The sequence below is a fragment of the Scyliorhinus torazame genome, chromosome 4 (genome assembly GCF_047496885.1).
Source record: "Scyliorhinus torazame isolate Kashiwa2021f chromosome 4, sScyTor2.1, whole genome shotgun sequence".
In the NCBI taxonomy this organism is placed as follows: domain Eukaryota; kingdom Metazoa; phylum Chordata; class Chondrichthyes; order Carcharhiniformes; family Scyliorhinidae; genus Scyliorhinus; species Scyliorhinus torazame.
In genome coordinates, this window is record NC_092710.1 from 50,957,195 (window position 1) to 50,974,726 (window position 17,532).

The window sequence follows — 17,532 nt, forward strand, 5'->3', positions numbered from 1 at the left end:
ACAACATGTGCAGTATTTTCCTTTGAATGCACGACAGGATTGACCTCAGGAAATCCAGTAGGAACATTTTGAATGTCTGTCAGCGATGTCTGTGAGCAAAGATTGAATGATTAAATGATTTACTCTGATGAAGAGTGACCCAACCTCGAAACGTTAGCTCGGTTCTCTCTTCACAGATGCTGCCAGACCCACTGAGATTTTCCATCATTTCCTGTTTTAATTCAGAATTCACATCTGCAGTAATTTGCCTTTTTATTGGACGATATATGTTGCTGCATGTCAGCAAGAACGATTTGGGCGGGATAAAGGATGGGGCGTTTTCCATGAAGATGTGGCATTGACAGATCTATTTACACCCTGAAACTTAGCGATTTGCAGAATTTGCTACTTTACTAGATGCGCTTCCTTGCGTTCACACTCTGCCACAACAAACAACAGGTGACATGCTTTATTCCCTCTCTCAAAATACAATCTGTATCTCTGCAGCTTCCCACTGATATCTCAGCGAACTAAACGTAATCTTCAATGACTTGAAGTCCCAGTGCATGTCCCTGGGTAACAACAGTTGTCACATCTCAGGTCATTGGTAAAATGCGAGTACAAGCTGAAGAATTTGAGAAAGAAAGCCGAAGGGAGGCTGCCGGTCTGCTTGCGAGGGAAATGAGCTGGAGAGGCTGAATGACCAGTGAAGGAAATTCAAAAGATACAATATGAGACTTTGACGTGAGCTATGAAAGTATTTTTGAAGTCGGCCCTGATAGCTCAGTCGGTTGAGCATTAGACTTTTAATCTGAGGGTCCAGGGTTCAAGTCCCTGTCAGGGTTTTGATTTTGGCTCAAGGCGTTTGCTTCCCAATGAACGGTAGGAAGTAAAAATAAAGAATGCAGGATGCTTTACGGAAAGTGGAAGAACCGTGACAACGTCGTGTTTGCCAAATTGCAACAGCCGTCCAGAATTTTCAAGAATTTTTGCTAGATTTTCAGTGAATGTAAAACTCTCTCCTTGTCTTGTCCTGCATTATACCACTGGAGTTTTCTGGCCATGTTTAATCACTTCCCAATTCGCAAAATATTTCCTGTTTGTATACTTCTTTCCTGCAGAACTTCTTTTAAATTAATAACTTTCAGAAATAACTGCAATTTTTCAGTTTCAAAAGCCCAGTGCCGATGAATATTTTAGTTTGCACTCTCAAAGTCAGCAGGAGAAATCAACAATACAAAATTTAATCAAAACAATTGAAATCTGTTCTACACTTGCAAAGCTGTCTTGCAGTTTGGTGCTGTGGCTTAGATGGTTAAAGTGACTGTCTCGTAAATAGGAGATCCTGAGTTCAAATCTCAGCAGTACCTTTATATGTTCAGATCAAAGCATGTAGCCTGTGACGAATGCTCCTCATTTAATGGTGAACACAAAAAATGTTGACAGCAGTTCTGAGATACTGACCCTCAAGATTGCTTTCCCTTGATTTGTGTCAAACTTGATTCAAACTTCCATTTTTCACGCAACTTCCATTTTCCTCATCTAATCCTTTGCATGTAACCTCGCTTCAGCTCTGAATTAGGATCACACGGATTTGAAACATTAACTCTGTGTCTGGCTCCACAGACATCCTCTAATTTTCTGAGCTTTAATCCAATCATATTTAGCTTCTCATGCAGATTCACAACATCTGCAGTATTTTCCTTTGAATGCACGACAGGATTGACATCAGGAAATCCAGTAGGAACATTTTTTTTTTTCATTTTAAAAAAATTCTCCTCCTTTTTCACATTTTCTCCCACATTTACATCCATCAACAATAAACAATAATCAGCAAGGTATGTCAATCCCCATAATAACAACAACGATCCCATCTACCCACCAACCCCCAATCCTCAACCCGCATGTTTACATAAACAAATGACAGAAATAAATCAGGGATTACCCATAGTCACCCTTAATGTTACACAGCAGCCCCCCCCCGCCCCCACAGCACCCCACCCCCCGCCCCCGCGCCCCCCCTACCGACGCCCCCGGTCTCCAGCTCCTCCCGTCCACTGCCTCTTGTAAAACTCCTCCCCCTACCCTCGGTTCCTTCCCCCCAACTTTCCACCCCGGCTCGACCACTCGGACCCTGTTCTGCCAGGCTCCGATGGCCGCAGCCCCTCCCCCCACCTCACTCCCGTTCACTGGCCGGCTTAAACCGGCCAGCGTGGAGGCCCCTGCCCGGGTCCCTTTCCCAATTGCCCGGCCCCAGGAAAGCCCGAAGATCCCCTTTTAGCACACAAACCCCACATATCCACCTACACCCCAAAGAACTCTCATTTCGAGTGAAAGTCCCGTCCCTTCCCTCGTCCAAATGTATACCACCTTGGCTCCTTTAATCTCTACACTCGCGCGCAGTGATACAAAAAAGAAGAAAATACAGTCATGAGGTTACATCGGCACATGGCCATTCCTCAGTTTGTCAGTTCTGCCACAGTCCTTCTGCTTTCGCAAACTCCTCCGCTGCTTCCGCCGTTCCAAAATAAAAGTCCCTGAGCTTATAAGTCACCCTCAGTTTCGCTGGATATACAATGCCGCACCGCACCTTGCTAACGTACAGTGCCCTCTTCACCCGGTTGAAGGCAGCCCGCTTCCTTGCCAGCTCCACCGTAAAGTCCTGGTATACACGCATACCAGCTCCAGCCCACTGCACCACCCGCTTCTGCTTGGCCCAGCTCCGGACCTTCTCTTTCACACTGTACTTACGGAAGCACAGAGTCACTGCCCTTGGCGGCTCACTCGCCTTTGGTACAGGCCTCCACGACCGATGAGCCCGATCCAGTTCATATCGGGAGGGGTCCTCTCCCTCCCCCAGTAGTTTTGCCAGCATCGCGGCAAAATACTCAGTCGGCTTCGGTCCTTCAACTCCTTCGGGCAGCTCCAGAATCCTCAAGTTCTGTCACCTGGATCTATTTTCCAGGTCTTCCATTTTTCCTCGCAGATCCTTGTTAGTATCCGTCACCTTCCGCATCTCTTTCCCCACCGAGGCAAGTTGATCACCGTGCTGCAATAACGTCTCCTCCACTTCCTTCAGCGCCTCTCCTTGCTCTCGCACCTCCGCCACTGCGCTCGCCACCTCCGTCCTCACTGGGGAAACCGCCTCCTCCACCAGCACACTCAAAACCTCCCTCATCTCCTTCCTCACCATCTCCATGCATTTCGCAATCTGCGCCAACTGCTTTTCAAATTCCGCAGCCATCACCTTGGTTATTTCTTCAGCCGTAAGCAGTGCGGCCTTCCCTGGTGCTCCAGCCTCCATTTCTCCTGGTGACCCCGTGGTGACCTTTCCACTCCCCGACGGACCTCCAACTGGTTTTTTTTCGGCCGTTTTTCTGCTCACCCTCGACATTTTTCTTTGTTCTTTTTTTCCTCCTGTGTCTTCTCAGTGCCTCCTCCGTGCCTTCTCCCTTCTTCTGCCGCCTCCGCGGACCTTGGGACTGGGCTTAAAGCCCTGAAATTGCCGTTCCCGAGCGGGGGCTCTCCATTGTGCGGCCGCCTCCCGCCCGCCATCACCGGAAGTCCCCAGTAGGAACATTTTGAATGTTTGTCAGCGATGTCTGTGAGCAAAGATTGAATGATTAAATGATTTACTCTGCTGAAGAGTGACCCAGCCTCGAAACGTTAGCTCGGTTCTCTCTTCACAGATGCTGCCAGACCCACTGAGATTTTCCATCATTTCCTGTTTTAATTCAGATTTCACATCTGCAGTAATTTGCCTTTTTATTGGACGATATATGTTGCTGCATGTCAGCAAGAACGATTTGGGCGGGATAAAGGATGGGGCGTTTTCCATGAAGTTGTGGCGTTGACAGATCTATTTACACCCTGAAACTTTGCGATTTGCATAATTTGTTACTTTACTAGATGAGCTTACTTGCGTTCACTCTCTACCACAACAAACAACAGATGACACCCTTTATTCCCTCTCTTAAAATACAATCTGTATCTCTGTAGCTTCCCACTGATATCTCAGCGAACTAAACGTAAGCTTCAATGTCTTGAAGTCCCAGTGCATGTCCCTGGGTAACAACAGTTGTCACATCACAGGTCATTAGTAAAATGCGAGTCCAAGTTGAAGAATTTGAGAAAGAAAGCCGAAGGGAGGCTGCCGGTCTGCTTGCGAGGGAAATGAGCTGGAGAGGCCGAATTACCAGTGAAGGAAATTCAAAAGATACAATATGAGACTTTGATGTGAGCTATGGGAATATTTTGATAATGGGCCCTGGTAGCTCAGTCGGTAGAGCATCAGACTTTTAATTTGTGGGTCCAGGGTTCAAGTTCCTGTCAGGGCTTTGATTTTGGCTCAAGGCGTTTGCTTCCCAATGAACGGTCGGAAATAAAAATAAAGAATGCAGGATGCTTTATGGAAAGTGGAAGAACCGTGACAACGTCGTGTTTGCCAAATTGCAACAGCCGTCCAGAATTTTCAAGAATTTTTGCTAGATTTTCAGTGAACGTAAAAACTCTCTCCTGTTCTTATCCAGCATTATACCACTATAGTTTTCTGGCCATGTTTAATAATTTCCCAATTCGCAAAATATTTCCTGTTTGTATACTTCTTTCCTGCAGAACTGCTTTTTAAATTAATAACTTTCAGAAATAACTGCAATTTTTCCGTTTCAAAAGCCCAGTGCCGATGAATATTTTTATTTGCACTCTCAAAATCAGCAGGAGGAATCAACAATACTGATGTTTAATCAAAACAATTGAAATCTGTTCCACGCTTGCAAGCCTGTCTTACAGATTGGTGTTGTGGCTTTGATGGTTAAAGCGCCTGTCTTGTAAACAGGAGATCCTGAGTTCAAATCTCAATAGTACTTTTATACATTCAGGTCAAAGCATGTAGTCTGTGAAGAATGGAGAACAAAGAAAATGTTGACAACATTTCTGTGGTACTGACCTTCAAGATTGTTTTCGCTTGTTTTATGTCAAACTTGATTCAAACTTCCATATCTCCCATTTTTCACGCAACTTCCATTTTCCTCATCTACTCCATTGCATGTAACCTCGCTTCAGCTCTGAATAAGGATCACACGGATTTGAAACATGAACTTTGTGTCTGGCTCCACAGACATCCTCAAATTTTATGAACTTTCATCCAAGCATTTTTAGTTTCTCATGCAGATTCACAATATGTGCATTATTTTCCTTTGAATGCACGACAGGATTCACCTCAGGAAATCCAGTAGGAATATTTTGAATGTTTGTCTGCGATGTCTGTGAGCAAAGATTGAATGATTAAATGAGTTACTCTGATGAAGAGAGACCCAACTTCGAAAAGTTAGCTCGGTTCTCTCTTCATAGATGCTGCCAGACCCACTGAGATTTTCCATCATTTCCTGTTTTAATTCAGATTTCACATCCGCAGTAATTTGCTTTTTTATTGGACGATATATGTTGCTGCATGTCAGCAAGAACGATTTGGGCGGGATAAAGGATGGGGCGTTTTCCATGAAGATGTGGCGTTGACAGATCTATTTACACCCTGAAATTTGCGATTTGCATAATCTGTTAGTTTTCTCGATGTGCTTACTTGCGTTCACACTCTGCCACAACAAACAACAGATGACACGCTTTATTCCCTCTGTCAAAATACAACCTGTATCTCTGCAGCTTCCCACTCACATCTCAGCGAACTAAACATAATCTTCAATGTCTTGAAGTCCCAGTGCATGTCCCTGGGTAACAACAGTTGTCACATCACAAGTCACTGATAAAATGCGAGTCCAAGTTGAAGAATTTGAGAAAGAAGGCCGAAGGGAGGCTGCCAGTCTACCTGCGAGGGAAATGAGCTGGAGAGGCCGAATTACCAGTGAAGGAAATTCAAAAGATACAATATGAGACTTTGAAGTGAGCTATGAGCACGTTTTTATATTGGGCCCTGGTAGCTCAGTCGGTAAAGCATCTGACTTTTAATCTAATGGTTCAGGGTTCAAGTCCCTGTCAGGGGTTTGATTTTGGCTCAAGGCGTTTGCTTCCCAATGAACGGTCGGAAATAAAAATGAAGAATGCAGGATGCTTTATGGAAAGTGGAAGAACCGTGACAACGTCGTGTTTGCCAAATTGCAACAGCCGTCCAGAATTTTCAATAATTTTTGCTAGATTTTCAGTTGATGTTTAAACTCTCTCCTGGTCTTGTCCTGCATTATACCACTGTTGTTTTCTGGCCATGTTTAATCACTTACCAATTCGCAAAATATTTCCTGTTTGTATACTTCTTTCTTGCAGAAATGCTTTTAAATTATTAACTTTCAGAATAACTGCAATTTTTACAGTGTCAAAAGCCCAGTGCCGATGAATATTTTAATTTGCACTCTCAAAGCCAGCAGGAGAAATCAACAATACTGATGTTTCATCAAAACAATTGAAATCTGTTCCACACTTGCAAGCTTATCTCGCAGATTGGTGCTGTGGCTTAGATGGTTAAAGTGCTTGTCTTATAAACAGGAAATCCTGAGTTCAAATCTCAACAGTACTTTTATACATTCAGGTCAAAGCATGTAGCCTGTGAAGAATGCTCCTCATTTAATGGTGAACACAGAAAATGTTGACAACATTTCTGTGGTACTGACCTTCAAGATTGCATTCCCCTGTTTTATGTCAAATTTGATTCAAACTTCCATATCTCCCATTTTTCACGCAACTTCCATTTTCCTCATTTACTCCATTGCATGTAACCTCGCTTCAGCTCTGAATAAGGATCACACGGATTTGAAACATTAACTTTGTGTTTGACATCCTCAAATTTTATGACCTTTAATCCAATCATTTTTAGTTTCTCATGCAGATTCACAACATGTGCAGTATTTTCCTTTGAATGCATGACAGGATTGTCCTCAGGAAATCCAGTAAGAACATTTTGAATGTCTGTCAGCGATGTCTGTGAGCAAAGATTGAATGATTAAATGATTTACTCTGCTGAAGAGTGACCCAGCCTCGAAACGTTAGCTCGGTTCTCTCTTCACAGATGCTGCCAGACCCACTGAGATTTTCCATCATTTCCTGTTTTAATTCAGATTTCACATCTGCAGTAATTTGCCTTTTTATTGGACGATATATGTTGCTGCATGTCAGCAAGAACGATTTGCGCGGGATAAAGGATGGGGCGTTTTCCATGAAGATGTGGCGTTGACAGATCTATTTACACCCTGAAACTTTGCTATTTGCATAATTTGCTACTTTACTCGATGAGCTTACTTGCGTTCACTCTCTGCCACAACAAACAACAGATGACACCCTTTCTTCCCGCTCTTAAAATACAATCTGTATCTCTGCAGCTTCCCACTCACATCTCAGCGAACTAAACATAATCTTCAATGTCTTGAAGTCCCAGTGCATGTCCCTGGGTAACAACAGTTGTCACATCTCAGGTCATTGGTAAAATGCGAGTCCAAGTTGAAGAATTTGAGAAAGAAAGCCGAAGGGAGGCTGCCGGTCTGCTTGCGAGGGAAATGAGCTGGAGAGGCTGAATTACCAGTGAAGGAAATTCAAAAGATTGGACAAATTAACAAGGGGTTTTGCTCACAGTTGGGCATACGCCAGCAGTTACACTGTGCTTATAGACCGCAGGCGGCCGGGTTGGTTGAGAGACACAATCAGACCCTCAAAACTAAATTGGCTAAATTAAGAGCAGACACGGGACTGACATGGCTTAAGTTGCTCCCCGTTGCCATCTTCCAGCTGCGGGTTACACCTGCGGGACCGGCCCGGCTCTCTCCCGCCGAGATTCTTTATGGCAGGCCTCTAAGAACTCCCTGGAGCCTGCAGGTTCCCAGACTGGTTCAGTTTCATCAGATGACTGAAGAGATGACCACCTATGTTCTAGCCCTCACGCAAGTGCTCAAGGAACTCCATGGCCAGGTCCACGCGGCTCACCAGCCATCGCCCCCAGTACCTAGCTCACTTTCAGTCCAGCCCGGTAGTTATGTCATGGTCAAAAATTGGACTAGGAAGGGGTCGGAGCCGCGATGGGACAGGCCCTTCCAAGTTCTCCTTACCACCCCCACAGCAGTTAAAGTGGAGGGGCGAAGTGCTTGGGTCCACCTACATCACTGTAAATTGAGTCCATCTCCACTACTGTAAAAGGTCGGATACTAAACTGCCTCCCTTCTCCAGTGCTATTTTACAGGTGTGGAGCATGATGGAGTGGCTACGCATCGTCTGTATGATATTTGGCCTCACTTCGCTTGGCGTGTTATTGGCGATGGACATGGAAAAGGGGAATATTATGTATCTGTGTAGCCCCAACCAATCTACAAGGTTACATCACCTCTGCAAAGGTGATGTTCTTCGCTGCCCCCATATACGAGGACATGGTATCGACTCATGGAAGGTCATCAAAGTTAAGGAGAATGCAGGAGTCATGAAGCAGTTGCACCGGTCCCGGCGATGGGAAGGGAACATTATATGGACATTGCCTTGTTTTTGGAATACATGTAAATTCGATTTTGGATGTGTTAAGAGTGGTGCAATAAAGGTAAAATCAGGCCGTCAGGAGAGCGTAGGAAGAGGCTATGAGAAAGTGAAAGGGACTAGAGAGAGGACGGGGCGTATGAGAAGGGAAGTACAGCTAGAACGTAGGTTACCGGGAGATACACTTAAGTTAATTAAAGGCCAAACTGAGGAAAACCCGGGTAGTATGAATCTCTTCTACCAGATTTACCACCGCTTGTATGGCCAGGGACGGGTTGTCTGCTACCCAAACCCCGCAGCGGTGTCTAGGTTATTTTCTGTTTCACCGCTTTGGGGCACTCCCCAAACGGTGGTTCATTGTCAGCATTCCGAGCCACTGCCCGATCAGGTCACTCTTCCTTTCGATCCGGATTCAGCACCACCGGCTATTTGCCTTCCCCTTCCTCGGGATAATTCCCATTCACAGTACGATAGGCTGCGACGGTGGAGGGCGTACATACCTAGCCACTTCACTCCCAATAGGGATTCCCGGTCGTACGAGAATTGCTTCAGCAGTGAAGGATACGGCTGTTTGCTGGTAGAGGTGGACACAAATATAACATGTCTGTTTCCCACCTGTACGGACAGGAGGTGCCATATCACCCAGGCGTCTGGCCAATGCGTTTGTTACAACAACACTTGCGTTCCATTGAACGCCGGCCTCCAGCTCCTTTGTGGCTGGGCGAATGTCTCTCATATCACTGTTGGGACTAGGGCTTTCCGCATTGCTAGGCGGCCCGAATGGGCGTTTCAAAGTTGGATAAACTGGGCTACTGGAGGGTCCTTACGCACCCGATATGCTGATTGTGATGCTAGCCTGCACACGGAGCAAGGATACTACTTTTTATTTAATGGTACAGCGACCAATGTTTTGTCACCCCCATTTCCCCGCCGAATTGCTATAGGGACTCTAGTCCCTACCACAGTCCCCTGCCCTTCGGCGTGGAACCTGCATAATCAGTTAGCACGCTGGGCAGTCTCTGCTGAATTTTGCGAGAACTGGAAAAAACCTCAGGATCTTGCACCCAACCGGGGCCACTCAGCCGGGTGGGGCATTCTGGGCGTATTGACACTGGGAGGTGTGGGGGGTTCCTTGGCTGTCAGTGATCGGAATTATTTTATTTGCGGCCTTACCATCTTGGGAAATGAAACCTTGGGAGCCCTCGGGGCAATAACCAAGGAGTTGTCTCAGCTACGGTTGTTTGCAATGCAGAACCGGTATGCTCTTGACTATCTTCTGGCCCGTGAGGGTGGGGTATGCGCCATAGTGCAGGGCAAGTGTATCGTGGGAGTTCAAGACTTGACTGCTAACATCACTAAATTTATGGATCGCATACGGGATCACTTGGACGGTATGCAGGATCCTGGCTCTTGGGGTAACTGGGGATTTGGAGGTTGGAAGGACTGGTTGATAAATATGGCCATGTATCGAGTGGTAGCTATCGGCTGCATCTTTGTGGGCCTGGCCATCCTTAAATGTGTGATGGGTAGAATGCGGGGTGCACTGGATCAGATCACCGCCCCAAAAATTTTAACTGTTAAAATCCATGAGGGTGAAGCAGATGAAGGGGGGCTAAGACAGGAATTGGAAATGCAGCGACAGGTCTTTTTAGATGAGGAACCGTAGCTATGGATTGGATAGTTCGGTTATCATGGAATGATAAAAGGAGGGAATGACGAATGTGATATAAAATAGTTACTTTAGAGATATTAGTTAATGTAATGTAGAAATAAGCCACTTTGATTCTGGCAAGTAGAGACAAAGGATTTTAGACCGCATGGAAAAAAGCAGGAAGAGGTGTGTCTATGAGAGTGATGTTGAATTGATAGGGGCCGGAGAAAGGGATTGGAAGTGAGCCAATCAGAATAGATCAAACAAGTCAGGAGGGACATAGGATGACCTATGGGTGTCGAGTATGTGAAACTTGATGCCATTTGAATGTATCAGTACTGATCTCTTTGTCTGGGACATTCACTTAGTTCCCGGGGCTGCAGAGAGCAACATGTTATCTGTATCACTGTGGACTAGGTAGCTTGCAAGCTGAATAAAATAACTAATGTTATAACTGCAAATTCATCTCGACTTTTATTGAGGCCAGACTGACGGTTAAAGAAATTTGGGATTCAACATTTGCGAGGGAAATGAGCTGGAGAGGCTGAATTGCCAGTGAAGGAAATTCAAAAGATACAATATGAGACTTTGACGTGAGCTATGAGAGAATTGTTGAAATGGGGCCTGATAGCTCAGTCGGTTGAGCATCAGACTTTTCATCTGAAGGTTCAGGGTTCAAGTCCCTGTCAGAGCATTGATTTTGGTTCAAGGCGTTTGCTTCCCAATGAACGGTTGGAAATAAAAATAACGAATGCAGGATGTTTTATGGAAAGTGGAAGAACCGTGACAACGTCGTGTTGGCCAAATTGCAACAGCCGTCCAGAATTTTGAAGAATTTTTGCTAGATTTTCAGTGAATGTAAAAACTCTCTCCTGGTCTTATCCAGCATTATACCACTGTAGTTTTCTGGCCATGTTTAATCACTTCCCAATTCACAAAATATTTCCTGTTTGTATACTTCTTTCCTGCAGAACTGCTTTTAAATTAATAACTTTCAGAAATAACTGCAATTTTTACAGTTTCAAAAGCCCAGTGCCGATGAATATTTTAGTTTGCACTCTCAAAGTCAGCAGGAGAAATCAACAATACTGATGTTTAATCAAAACAATTGAAATCTGTTCTACACTTGCAAACATGTTATGCAGGTTGGTGCTGTGGCTTAGATGGTTAAAGTGCCTGTCTTGTAAACAGGAGATCCTGAGATCAAATCTCAGCAATACACTTACACTTTCAGGTCAAAGCATGTAGCCTGTGAAAAATGCTTGTCATTTAATGGTGAACACAGAAAATGTTGACAACATTTCTGTGGTGCTGACCTTCAAGATTGTTTTTCCTTGATTTATGTCAAACTTGATTCAAACTTCCATATCTCCCACTTTTCACGGAACTTCCATTTTCCTCATCTACTCCATTGCATGTAACCTCGCTTCAGCTCTGAATAAGGATCACACGGATTTGAAACATTAACTTTGTGTCTGGCTCCACAGACATCCTCAAATTTTATGAGCTTTAATCTAATCATTTTTAGTTTCTCATGTAGATTCACAACATGTGCAGTATTTTCCTTTGAATGCACGACAGGATTGACCTCAGGAAATCCAGAAGGAACATTTTGAATGTCTGTCAGCGATTTCTGTGAGCAAAGATTGAATGATTAAATGATTTACTCTGATGAAGGGTGACCCAGCCTCGAAACGTTAGCTCGGTTCTCTCTTCACAGATGCTGCCAGACACACTGAGATTTTCCATCATTTCCTGTTTTTTTTCAGATTTCACATCTGCAGTAATTTGCCTTTTTATTGGACGATATATGTTGCTGCATGTCAGCAAGAACGATTTGGGCGGCATAAAGGATGGGGCGTTTTCTCTGAAGATGTGCCGTTGACAGATCTATTTGCACCCTGAAACTTTGCGATTTGCATAATTTGCTACTTTACTAGATGAGCTTACTTGCGTTCACTCTCTGCCACAACAAACAACAGATGACACGCTTTATTCCCTCTCTTAAAATACAATCCGTATCTCTGCAGCTTCCCACTGATATCTCAGCGAACTAACCGTAATCTTCAATGTCTTGAAGTCCCAGTGCATGTCCCTGGGTAACAACAGTTGTCACATCACAGGTCATTGGTAAAATGCGAGTCCAAGTTGAAGAATTTGAGAAAGAAAGCCGAAGGGAGGCTGCCGGTCTGCTTGCGAGGGAAATGAGCTGGAGAGGCTGAATGACCAGTGAAGGAAATTCAAAAGATACAATATGAGACTTTGATGTGAGCTGTGAGAAAGTTTGAAATGGGCCTTGGTAGCTCAGTCGGTAGAGCATCAGACTTTTAATCTGAGGGTCCAGGGTTCATGTCCCTGTCAGGGCTTTGATTTTGGCTCAAGGCGTTTGCTTCCCAATGAACGGTCAGAAATAAAAATAAAGAATGCAGGATGCTTTATGGAAAGTGGAAGAACCGTGACAACGTCGTGTTTGCCAAATTGCAACAGCCGTCCAGAATTTTCAAGAATTTTTGCTAGATTTTCAGTTGATGTTTAAACTCTCTCCTGGTCTTGTCCTGCATTATACCACTATAGTTTTCTGGCCATGTTTAATCACTTACCAATTCGCAAAATATTTCCTGTTTGTATGCTCCTTTCCTGCAGAACTGCTTTTAAATTAATAACTTTCAGAAATAACTGCAATCTTTACAGTTTCAAAAGCCCAGTGACAATGAATATTTTAATTTGCACTCTCAAAGTCAGGAGAAATCAACAATACTGATGTTTAATCAAAACAATTGAAATCTGTTCTACACTTGCAAAAAAGTCTGGCAGATTGGTGCTGTGGCTTAGATGGTAAAAGCGCTTGTCTTGTAAACAGGAGATCCTGAGTTCAAATCTCAGCAGTACCTTTGTACATTCAGGTCAAAGCATGTAGCCTGTGAAGAATGCTTCTCATTTAATGGTACTGACCTTCAAGGTTGCTTTCCCCTGTTTTACGTCAAACTTCCATATCTCCCATTTTTCACGCAACTTCCATTTTCCTCATCCACTCCATTGCATGTAACCTTGCTTCAGCTCTGAATAAGGATCACACGGATTTGAAACATTAACTTTGTGTTTGGCTCCACAGACATCCTCAAATTTTATGAGCTTTCACCCAAGCATTTTTAGTTTCTCATGCAGATTCACAATATGTGCAGTATTTTCCTTTGAATGCACGACAGGATTGACCTCAGGAAATCCAGTAGGAACATTTTGAATGTTTGTCAGCGATGTCTGTGAGCAAAGATTGAATGATTAAATGATTTACTCTGATGAAGAGTGACCCAACTTCGAAACGTTAGCTCGGTTCTCTCTTCACAGATGCTGCCAGACCCACTGAGATTTTCCATCATTTCCTGTTTTAATTCAGATTTCACATCCGCAGTAATTTGCTTTTTTATTGGACGATATATGTTGCTGCATGTTAGCAAGAACGATTCGGGCGGGATAAATTGTTGGGCATTTTCCATGAAGATGTGGTGTTGACAGATCTATTGCCACCCTGAAATTTGCGATTTGCATAATTTGTTCGTTTTCTAGATGAGCTTACTTGCGTTCACACTCTGCCACAACAAACAACAGATGACACCCTTTATTCCCCCTCTTAAAATACAATCTGTAGCTCTGTAGCTTCCCACTCATATCTCAGCGAACTAACCGTAATCTTCAATGTCTTGAAGTCCCAGTGCATGTCCCTGGGTAACAACAGTTGTCACATCACAGGTCATTGGTGAAATGCGAGTCCAAGTTGAAGAATTTGAGAAAGGAAACCAAAGGGAGGCTGCCAGTCTGCTTGCGAGGGAAATGAGCTGGAGAGGCTGAATGACCAGTGAAGGAAATTCAAAAGATACAATATGAGACTTTGAAGTGAGCTATGAGAACATTTTTACATTGGGCCCTGGTAGCTCAGTTGGTAGAGCATCAGTATCAATCTGATGGTCCAGGGTTCAAGTCCTTGTCAGGGCTTTGATTTTGGCTCAAGGCGTTTGCTTCCCAATGAACGGTCGGAAATAAAAATAAAGAATGCAGGATGCTTTATGGAAAGTGGAAGAACCGTGACAACGTCGTGTTTGCCAAATTGCAACAGCCGTCCAGAATTTTCAAGAATTTTTGCTAGATTTTCAGTTGATGTAAAAACATTATCTTTGTGTCTGGCTCCGCAGACATCCTCAAATTTTATGAGCTTGAATCGAATCATTTTTAGTTTCTCATGCAGATTCACAACATGTGCAGTATTTTCCTTTGAATGCACGACAGGTTTGACCTCAGGAAATCCAGTAGGAACATTTTGCATGTTTGTCAGCGATGTCTGTGAGCAAAGATTGAATGATTACATAGAACATAGAACATAGAACGATACAGCGCAGTACAGGCCCTTCGGCCCACGATGTTGCACCGAAACAAAAGCCATCTAACCTACACTATGCCATTATCATCCATATGTTTATCCAATAAACTTTTAAATGCCCTCAATGTTGGCGAGTTCACTACTGTAGCAGGTAGGGCATTCCACGGCCTCACTACTCTTTGCGTAAAGAACCTACCTCTGACCTCTGTCCTATATCTATTACCCCTCAGTTTAAAGCTATGTCCCCTCGTGCCAGCCATTTCCATCCGCGGGAGAAGGCTCTCACTGTCCACCCTATCTAACCCCCTGATCATTTTGTATGCCTCTATTAAGTCTCCTCTTAACCTTCTTCTCTCCAACGAAAACAACCTCAAGTCCATCAGCCTTTCCTCATAAGATTTTCCCTCCATACCAGGCAACATCCTGGTAAATCTCCTCTGCACCCGCTCCAAAGCCTCCACGTCCTTCCTATAATGCGGTGACCAGAACTGTACGCAATACTCCAAATGCGGCCGTACCAGAGTTCTGTACAGCTGCAACATGACCTCCTGACTCCGGAACTCAATCCCTCTACCAATAAAGGCCAACACTCCATAGGCCTTCTTCACAACCCTATCAACCTGGGTGGCAACTTTCAGGGATCTATGTACATGGACACCTAGATCCCTCTGCTCATCCACACTTCCAAGAACTTTACCATTAGCCAAATATTCCGCATTCCTGTTATTCCTTCCAAAGTGAATCACCTCATACTTCTCTACATTAAACTCCATTTGCCACCTCTCAGCCCAGCTCTGCAGCTTATTTAAATCCCTCTGTAACCTGCTACATCCTTCCACACTATCGACAACACCACCAACTTTAGTATCGTCTGCAAATTTACTCACCCACCCTTCTGCGCCTTCCTCTAGGTCATTGATAAAAATGACAAACAGCAACGGCCCCAGAACAGATCCTTGTGGTACTCCACTTGTAACTGAACTCCATTCTGAACATTTCCCATCATCCACCACCCTCTGTCTTCTTTCAGCTAGCCAATTTCTGATCCACATCTCTAAATCACCCTCAATCCCCAGCCTCTGTATTTTCTGCAATAGCCTACCATGGGGAACATTATCAAACGCTTTGCTGAAATCCATATACACCACATCAACTGCTCTACCCTCGTTTACCTGTTCAGTCACCTTCTCAAAGAACTCGATAAGGTTTGTGAGGCATGACCTACCCTTCACAAAGCCATGCTGACTATCCCTGATCATATTATTCCTATCTAGATGATTATAAATCTTGTCTCTTATAGTCCCCTCCAAGACTTTACCCACTACAGACGTGAGGCTCACTGGTCTATAGTTGCCGGGGTTGTCTCTGCTCCCCTTTTTGAACAAAGGGACCACATTTGCTATCCTCCAGTCCTCTGGCACTATTCCTGTAGCCAATGATGACATAAAAATCAAAGCCAAAGGTCCAGCAATCTCTTCCCTGGCCTCCCAGAGAATCCTAGGATAAATCCCATCAGGACCCGGGGACTTATCTATTTTCAGCCTGTCCAGAATTGCCAACACCTCTTCCCTACGTACCTCAATGCCATCTATTCTATTAGCCTGGGTCTCAGCATTCTCCTCCACAACATTATCTTTTTCCTGAGTGAATACTGACGAAAAATATTCATTTAGTATCTCACCTAGCTCTTCAGACTCCACACACAACTTCCCATCCCTGTCCTTGACTGGTCCTACTCTTTCCCTAGTCTAAGAGTAGGGAGGGCACCTTCAAGGTTAGTGCCATGGAGATTTTGCCAATAAACTCTGCATTCACCATTAAATTGGGATCTTTTCATAACAGGTTACTTGTTTTGACGTAAAGGTATAAAGGCACTGCTGAGATTTGAACTTAGAATCTCCTGTTTACTTAGACAGGCGCTTTAACAATCTAAGCCACAGCACCAACTTAAACCAGTACTGAGCCGACTTCCAGTTGCGGCAGGGATGAGCTAGCCGCACGTTTCGGCGGCTCAAGCTCCGACGGAACTTCGGGCTCTTTTAAGAGCCCCAACGGGGACTTTGGCGGCCGAAAAACCCGGTGCGAGGCGCGAGGGAAGGGAGTCCCCCCCGAACGACGGAGGGAAAAACCGGCGGCGGCGTCTACAGCCCGAAGAATCTGCAGCCAGAAGGTCAGAGGGAGTGGAACAAAATGGCGGCGGAGAAACCACAGGTGACATGGGGGCCTGAGCAGGACGAGGTGGTGAGACAGTGCGTGGACCTGCTGAAGAAGGACGTAATGACCCCGTTGTTACAGGCAATTGAGGGGCTTAAGGAGACTTTAAAGACCCAGGAGACTGAACTTCGCGTGGTGGAGCAGAAGGTGTCAGGTATTGAGGACGAGGTCCTGGGCCTGGCGGTCAAGACTCAGACGCACGAGGCACTTCATAAAAAGTGTGCTGACAGGATTGAGGCCCTTGAAAATGGAGCACGAAGGAAGAACCTCAGGATACTAGGTCTCCCGGAGGGTGTGGAAGGAGTGGACTGTGGAGCGTACGCAAGTGAGATGCTGAGCTCACTGATGGGTGCTGAGGCCCCTGCGGGCCCCATGGAGGTGGAGTGGGCAAATCGGATCCCGGCGAGAAGACCAAAAGCGGGAGAGCCACTGAGGGCGATAATCGTGCGATTCTACCGCCTTAAGGACAGAGAAGAGGTCCTGAGATGGGCTAAAAAGGTGCGGAGTAGCAGATGGGAGAATGCGGTGGTAAGGGTCTACCAGGATTGGAGTGCGGAGGTGGCGAGAAGGAGGGCGAGCTTCAACCGAGCCAAAGAGGTTTTGCACAAAAGGAAGGTGAAGTTTGGGATGCTGCAGCCGGCAAGACTATGGGTCATGCATCAGGAGAGACACTATTATTTCGAGACGGCGGAGGAAGCATGGTCCTTCATCAATGAAGAGCAACTGGACCGGAACTGAGGGGCTGATGCTGCAGGGAACTGTTATTGTTGTTATTACTGTTTTTGTTAATGGGATGGTGAAAGTTAATCGAGAAGTAAACAGGGAAGGGGGGGGGACACTGGGGAAATGTGGGCGCCGG

General features: G+C 45.0%; 5 non-coding genes across 5 annotated transcripts; all 5 read left to right on the plus strand.

The window, feature by feature from the left end:
- Positions 1-751: 751 nt before the first annotated feature.
- Positions 752-824, plus strand: trnak-uuu (transfer RNA lysine (anticodon UUU)). Its single transcript has one exon. It is a non-coding gene; the product is annotated as a tRNA-Lys (tRNA).
- Positions 825-1,275: 451 nt separating this feature from the next.
- Positions 1,276-1,349, plus strand: trnat-cgu (transfer RNA threonine (anticodon CGU)). Its single transcript has one exon. It is a non-coding gene; the product is annotated as a tRNA-Thr (tRNA).
- A 9,360-nt stretch (positions 1,350-10,709) lies between these two features.
- On the plus strand, positions 10,710-10,781 carry trnak-uuu (transfer RNA lysine (anticodon UUU)). Its single transcript has one exon. It is a non-coding gene; the product is annotated as a tRNA-Lys (tRNA).
- Positions 10,782-12,380: 1,599 nt separating this feature from the next.
- Positions 12,381-12,453, plus strand: trnak-uuu (transfer RNA lysine (anticodon UUU)). The gene has a single exon. It is a non-coding gene; the product is annotated as a tRNA-Lys (tRNA).
- Positions 12,454-12,904: 451 nt separating this feature from the next.
- On the plus strand, positions 12,905-12,978 carry trnat-ugu (transfer RNA threonine (anticodon UGU)). The gene has a single exon. It is a non-coding gene; the product is annotated as a tRNA-Thr (tRNA).
- The last annotated feature ends 4,554 nt before the right edge of the window (positions 12,979-17,532 follow it).